Here is an 8,086-nt window from a genome sequence, read left to right on the forward strand (position 1 = left end):
TTATTGATTAGGGAAAGCACCTACGAAGATTTTATCAGTGATTTAGTAAAAATGTAAATGTTTGGATATTTGATAAAATAAAAATAAGTAAAAAACAGAGAACAACTGTTTTAAAAGTCACGTGATTTGATTAATTTAAAAAAAAGAAAAATTAATAAAAATGTGAGAAATAATAAAATCAATTCTAACTTTTTTTTCCCTCCTCTCTCTTTTCTAAGTCAAATAATTAATATTATTTCTTTGGATTGAAAAAAAAATATAAAAAATAAAACAAAATGAATGTATTCAAGATATGAAATATTTTTCATATAAATTACAACTTTTTACTTATTCTAAGTTCAATAGTTTCACTTCACTTAAAAATCAAGGTTTAAAAGAGGTGAAATACCTCATAGATGTCTTCTAAGGACAAAATTATGATGAAACTCAAACTCTAGAGTAGACAATATCTTGAATAGAGAGTGATTGATCCTAAAGATGTTACTCAACGGATTTGAGTTCGGAACATTGGTGTCCACCGTAAGATCGATAATAAGATTTTCAGACAAATTATCAGTCTCTTAAACCATCAATTGAAGATGACTAATCATTCTCCTTAGATCTGACAATTTAAATACTTATTCATTACGTCTTTCACCATCAGAGTAAAGCAGATAATACATTGGATAAGAGGTGATTGACTCTAACAATGTCCATCGACGGCAGACATATGTCTTTTAAGAACAAAATTGTGACGAAACACAAGCTTCAAAGCAAACAATACTTTAGATAAGGAATGATTGATCTTAAGGATATTACTTGATAGGCTTAGGTTCGAAACATCGGTGTCCACTGTAGGACCGATAACAATTTTCAATCAGACCATTAATCCTCTAAACTCTCCATTAGGAATGACTAGTCATTCCTCTTAAACCTTGACAAAAAACTTATATTTCTATCACAACTAATAATTTTTATCACTTAAGAATATATGCCTAAAACAATTTAAATACTCATTTCTTTTTTTATCTTCTAAAACAAAACAGATATTACATTAAATAAAAGGTGATTGATAATATGAGAGACATGGGTAAGAATACTTCTAAACCTTTTGGAAATGATAATAGAACTTAAATTATGGCTATAAATTTTTTCTAATTAATTTTTTTACCAGGTTTTTTTATATGTCTATGTCTTCAATTTACACTGCTTTTATTACTTTAAAATATAATAAAAACACCATTTAATATATTAAAATCAGTGTAAAAAAACATTATAGAATACGAATTCTTTGAATATGACATTAAGAGGCACCAAACAGTTCAGAATTTTTTAACATGATATTGTTGTATCGAAATTGATAAAGAAATAACAGTCTCTGACAGACAGGGACCAGTGGGGCAATATGGGAATTAATTGACGTCTGATTAGATTTTTTGTTTTTATCTCTTTTGAACAAAGCAGATAAGCATATATTCTAACACAGCCTAGTTATGATTATAACTGAAGATGGCCAAGCATTTTAAATCAAAGCCATGGCAAAGAAGCATCTCACTTTAGCTTATGTTTTGGTGACATTCTCTTTGTAGCTCAACTTTTTTTCCTTTCTTTTGTAAAGAATGTATAGCAGCCAACCAGTCTTATAATCAACTTTGATTGCTCCTACATAGCAAATATGTTCCAAACTTGCAATTCATTCATTCTTCATATTAAAAATTCCCTCATAATCTTTTTACTACCATTTTGCTTATTCCCCTAGTTCTTTCACAAGATTTGATTACTCAAATTGGCGAGACCACAGTTTCATGAGTGCTTATGTTCCAGGCTGTTTAATGTCTAGAAGTTGTCAAGTAAATCCAAGACTAATATAAAGCAAATAACTAAAAACCAAAATCAAACTATTCAAAGATGGGGGATGGATGCTATCTGTAACAATTACAACTCGTTTTTTGCCTTTATCTTCTTTAAGTTGCTTTGCCATTCTTCTTTTGGTGTCTTTTGTGGTTTTGTGGTGGCCTTGTTCAGTGAGTGTTCATTGGCCTTATGGGGAACACTTTGGTTCAAAACAATTTCACAAAGAGCCTACACCTTTAAGACCAGTCTTCAGAATCTAGGAAAGCCTAAATGTGTAACATTTTCATCTTTGTTGTGTTTCATACTGCAAAAATGTTAACCATGGAAACTGGTTGCCACCAAGATGTTTAGATAGATTGGTGTCACTCATTTTCTAACGGAAAATAGGAGTACCCAACAAGTTGCCCTTAGCATTGTACATACCGTACCATAGATCCTTTGTACTAATAGGACCCCACTAAGCATTTTTTTACTTATTTCCCATTTTGGCAAAAGGATCTTAAAAACGAAAATAATGGGTGGACACTCAAATGCTAGATGACACCAAGAAAATAGAGAGAAGAAGAAAAATATAAATTTAATAGGTCATATCAATGTAATTAACATAACTTGTAAGTGCTAATAGTCTATTCAAAGTAATTGATCATCATAATTCTCAAATGCTATCGTCTAAAAGAGTAATGACATCAAATGATCAATTACTTAAAGTAGATAATCATTCATATATAATTACTTTTTAGACAGTAACATTTGAGAATATGATATTATATTGATATCCGTATAATATGTACATTGACGTACGTGTAAAGCATTTTGGCACTTGGCATCCTCTAGGGATCAACGAAGGTGGTGATGTTCTTGCGACAAGATCAACAGACAACACTTTTTTGGGACACAGGAAGAGTGCAATTATTTTCATAATCTTTCTAACGAAATAGTTTACCAGCAAAAGAAAAAGTAAGCCGTTTGGTTTGGACCCCTTTGAAACTAACCATGTAAGGATCCCAAAGCTATCATCTATTTGAAGATAAGGAGCTTATGCTTCTCTCAATTTGATGGGTCATGTACCACGAAAAGATGACCTTATCGAACACAAACCATTATCCCTAACATTTAGCATGCAACATGTTAGGCCTTTGGCATATCAATGTAATAAATAATCAGAAGAGAATAAAAAGCATATTCTTCTAAGGAGATGTGATTAGAAACGAGGTGACACTCTCAAAAGGCAGTTTCAAACCATATAGGAAGAAAGCAACGAGTCATTTTAACTCTCACTTTAATATTAACAAAAGAAAAGAAAATCTAGAAAAGAGGAGATAAATTTCAATCCGCTGGTTGTTTCTCTTGGACCATGACCAGTCACCCTTCAGATTTAAGAATAAACCAAGGAATTTATGCTTTCGACAGTTCCTAGTTGCATGTGATATTTTATGTTAAATAAAGTAAAATAAGAGAAAGGGAGAGAGAGAGAGAGAGAGAGCAAAAAATTTTGAAGGGACAAATAGAGTTTGGCAACCCATCTAATCCAAAAGTAGAACAAAGCATAAAGGTAACATTCAGCCCAAGAAATCTAGTAGTGTTGTTTTTGTTACCTTGGGAAGTGAGCTTGGAATTCTAAAGTTACTTGGAGATCTTAGAGAAGTTAGAAAAGTACATAAAGCAAGTGTTTGTTTCTTTTGGGAACTGTTCTATTCCCCTATCTATTCTTTACATAACCTGCTTGCAATGTTGCAATCTCCTCCTTCAGCCTGGCCCATTGTCACTGTTATGGTCTTGCTAATTAAAGTAAATAATATTTAACACGGCTCTTTCTTAATAACAAAGGAATTGTAATTTACCATTAACCCAGACCAGAGTTTTATATGCCGAAAACCTGCGCACCTTTTGCAAAATTATAATGCAGCTTGTTATGAGATTAACATGTATTAAGCTGACATACGTAGATATTAAGATTCACTATATAAAATTAATATAATATAATATAAACACAAAACAGAAATCCAAAATCAGAACGAAGCATTAACATATGTTGGTTTTTGTTGTTATAATAAAATACTATCATCCAATCATTGAAGTACTCCACTTGAATTGATACACAAATTTAAAAGATAAATATTTTGAATTATCCAAGTACGCCATTACCAAGCTTAAACACCGGAGAATGTAAGACCTATTTATCCATACACAAGTATGGTATGATGTGGCAAGTTGGACAGAGTCCAGGCAACGGTGTATGGCTTCTTTTGGTGAAAAAAGCAGGCATATGATAGACATGTAGGGAAGGAAATGAAAAAAGAAATATACTTGGCCTCTCAAGGACATTGTCCCAATCCCCTTTATTCATCCTTGTCAGATTCTTCAGTAACAGCCTTAATTAGCTAAAATTTCAGGCTTGTTATTCGAGATGAATCTAAAAATTCCAGTAGGCCATCTCTGCTTTAAGCTTTAAAAGCCCCCTCCAAATCTAGTATGACATATATAACAAGGTTATGTCTACAGGAATGGACCATAAGAACACAGATTAGGGGAGAGCTGCTTATTCTCCTATCACTCTAAACAGAAATAACGCACCATCTACTCTTCTTGTTTCAGGGTGAAGGGAATATGGTGTTTCATCCTTCTAGAAAAATCATTCTTCTTCTCTTTGTGGTGTTCCTAATATCAATTCAACCAGAGAATGTGTTAGGCCTGAGAAGTTCAGAAATTGCACTAAGACACAGCCAAAAGGACCAAAGGATATTGTTGCAGAATCAACATGCCACGAAGACTACGGAGGAATTGTTGAACAGAAAGAACTCAGCAAATGGCAACAAACGACTTGATCCCACAGAGAAGAATTCAGCCAATTCCAACCATGAGTTTGATCCAAGTCAATCCAGCAAAAGAAGAGTGCCAAGAGGATCAGATCCTATCCACAACAGGACTTAACAAATTCATCCTGTTCCTTTGCCTACGAAAGAAAGCAACACTAAGCTGGCATAGAGAACAACAACACTTGGAAGCTTGAAAAAGAAGAGCAGGTTAGAAATATGGTCGAAATGTACCAGCATCTGAAAATATCTTCACAACAGTTGTTTGGTTTTCTCCTTCTTTTCAATCTAGTTTTAAGAGTTTTGTCAAAGAGAGGCATGTATTTTGTACAGTCAAGCTACTGCATAATTTTTATAGATAGCAATTCAGTGAAGCAGCATCATCTAAAACGTCAGTATAGATGATAATCCCAGCTCCTCCAACGTAAAACTGTTTTCTTTTAGTTTCGTTCAGTGAAAGGAAATACCCATATGCACTAGTGTTACAGCTTCAGCAAGATTATAGTGAAATTCTTTTGTAATGCTGTCGTGTTTTGGAAGTATTTCAAATCTAATGATCTTTCTCATCTTCATTTTCTCGATCCAACAGACAAGTCTTGCCCCTTAACCAACAAAAGTAAAGTTGATGAGCATTATTTATACATAACAGAATTCTGGAGACCTGTATTGTTTCATCATGTCATGTAGAGAAGTACTGGATGGAAATTTGTCTCAGTTTCTCTCAGATATTTTGCCTGTTTCTTGCGATGGTGGGTTGCATGTGCTTGCTGAACAAGAAAAATGGTTTGCTCAGGAAAAATTGAAAGAAAAATACCGGTAATATTATCAAACAACAAAAATAAGTCATGCATACAAAAAGAAAATGACAAACTCGTCGGTACGCCAGAGGACAAGTAGCTTGCCAAATCAAGGTGTTGTTACTTGTTAAGTATCAACCCATCATGTCATCATTTGCTTTTTCAAAAAATGATTAATAGTTTCAGTTTCGTAATGCCTCATTTGCTTTTAAAATCAAAATTGAATACTAAAATATCATCCAACATGAAGTCATTCCTCTTGTGGATCATCAAAGTCCCTACCGCCTCTAATAGTAGCATACAAACTTAAGAAAGTGATGCTTCAACATTCCCTGAATGTACAATGTGGGGAAGAGTGAGAACCAAGAAATGAAAGTTAATATCCTTTTCATAATTAACAAACACTAAGATTCTTAATGAATGTTCCTAAGATGTGACAGATTGCAATGATGAATGCGGATGTGAACATTATTGGTGTCAAAAGCATAACATTGGGATTGAAGCACGGTCATCCTATATCAGATAAGGGTTAGGAAGCATGATTGAACTAAAAGTTCTATATGAGAACTATTTTTCTCCTATTCGTGCTAAAGCAGAATCTACTTATTCATTTAATTTCTTCCAAATCTTTCTGGTTCCTTTGCCCCAATCTGTATAGAGGCTAGACTGAAGAACTACCCATTACTATGACCCAAAGCAACAAAATCCATCTGAGAGCGATTTGCTTGTACACAGATTTCTCTGGTTGCAGCCATGCATCATGATATTTTCTTTATCCCAGTTGTTCAAGGTTCTTGTAACTGTGTAAATATAGTTAAAAGGTTGATGGATAGAATAATAATCTTATTGAAATAGTTTTTGGAAGCACAAGAAGAGGTGGTAACATCCAAGTTTAAGAAGGAAATTGTTCTTAGTAAATTCAGACGGAGCAACATGTTCACTGTGCAGCTGTTTCTGGTTGTGATGCTAAAATTGTAAGCTCCGAATACAGGAATTAGAATCTAGATAGCCTTTCAATGACCCATTTGTATGTTTAAAGCCATTAGTTCATATCCCCAATTTGCAAAAGTTATAAAAATTGCCATTATTCAAAACTAGCAACACATATTTACCATAATTGCATACAATACCCCATCAACAACCCTTTATTTCTTGCAATCTTAAAGTGAAGGAAATTTGGGAATATTTAATTTCTAGTTTTCCAAATCCTTATTTTCTAACAATATGTGTAAGTAAATTTAATTCCTTTTTCTCTTGGAGCATGAGGAAGATGCGCAGGAACCAAATTTTCTAAACATAATAATCATCAAAGCATCCCAATATCATAGATTTTAAGAAAATCGAAAACAATTTTAAGAAGATTCAGAAGAGGATAACAGAGGTAAAACAATTTTTACACTGAAAACAAATAAAATAAAATAAAATAAAAGAATGGAGGTAATACCAAGATGCAGATAGCAACTTCAAAAATTAGCTTCCATAAATTCATTCCACATTCCATCACCGGTCGAAAAGTTCTTCGCTTCCAGCTAACGTCGAACCAGAAGATAACCAAACCGTTGCGGTTTAGGTCCCCGAAAAGATGGGCCATATTAGTGACCCAACCCATTAAAGGAATTGGGCTTGCTATATTGATATCAGGAAGCTTCCACCTCTATCAATTTCTCTCTGCAGCTCCACTTTCTCTAAATACATCCGTTAATTTAAAACAAAACTTAAATAAAGTTGGTAAAAATTTTATTTACTTTGCACCAACCTAACTACTTCATTCATGTATGCCTTCGTGATATAAGTACATCCTCTCAAGCTCATTTATTCATGTCCGGTCATACATATCATGATTAAGAAATGAAAACAATCACTATAATGTGAAAGATAAATAATATTTAAAACAATAAACAAATTAAAAATAAAATGTTATTTTTCTAATAAAAGATAAAATGAAAATATACTTTCTTTCAAAATACATAACATTTCAGTTTTTCCCATCAAACCTTTTCTATTTACTGAACTATGTAAACAGTTCTTTTTATGTTTGAGAATTAATAAAGCTTATATGGAATGGTTTATAGAATATTATAATGCATTCCATTTTTGTTGATGATTAAATATTGGTTTATAGAATATTATAATTTTAAAAGATACGAGTAATTTGGAATACAGTAGTGTGACTTATATGTAGTTACTCAATTGGATACTTTTTATTTTATTTTATTTTATTTTAAATATGTAGTTACTCAATTGGATACTTTTTTATTTAATTTTAAATTATAATTAATAATAAAATAAAAATACAAAATATATTTAATTATATTAAACTTTTATTAATACATGCTTAATAAATATATATTTTGTAAAAGATTATCGCATTGAAGTTAAGTGATTAAACTTATTAAATTTTTAATAAAAATGCATATTCAAACTTTATGCTACTCGTTAAAATAAGTCAATATGTAATCTACTTACTTAAGAGTTAGATTATACTATTTTTATTTAAATATTAGCGAAAATGCATTCTTTATGTCAATTCTTTTATAATAAAACAATAACAAAATTACTGTTATTTTATTATGATAGTTAAAAAATTAAATATAAATAATTTTTTATTTTGTAGGTAATTTTAATTAAAAAATGGTCAAATAA

At 31.7% G+C, this 8,086-nt stretch overlaps 1 long non-coding RNA gene across 1 annotated transcript; it reads right to left on the minus strand.

Moving 5' to 3' along the window:
- Positions 1–3,833: 3,833 nt before the first annotated feature.
- On the minus strand, positions 3,834–7,028 carry LOC124842865 (uncharacterized). Its single transcript, XR_007029222.2, has 2 exons — positions 6,888–7,028; positions 3,834–5,413 (listed from the first exon to the last, which is right to left on the minus strand). It is a non-coding gene; the product is annotated as an uncharacterized LOC124842865 (long non-coding RNA).
- Between the last annotated feature and the right edge of the window lie 1,058 nt (positions 7,029–8,086).

This window comes from Vigna umbellata, chromosome 3 (assembly GCF_029865625.1).
Source record: "Vigna umbellata cultivar VRB3 chromosome 3, Vumbellata_1.0, whole genome shotgun sequence".
Taxonomy (NCBI): domain Eukaryota; kingdom Viridiplantae; phylum Streptophyta; class Magnoliopsida; order Fabales; family Fabaceae; genus Vigna; species Vigna umbellata.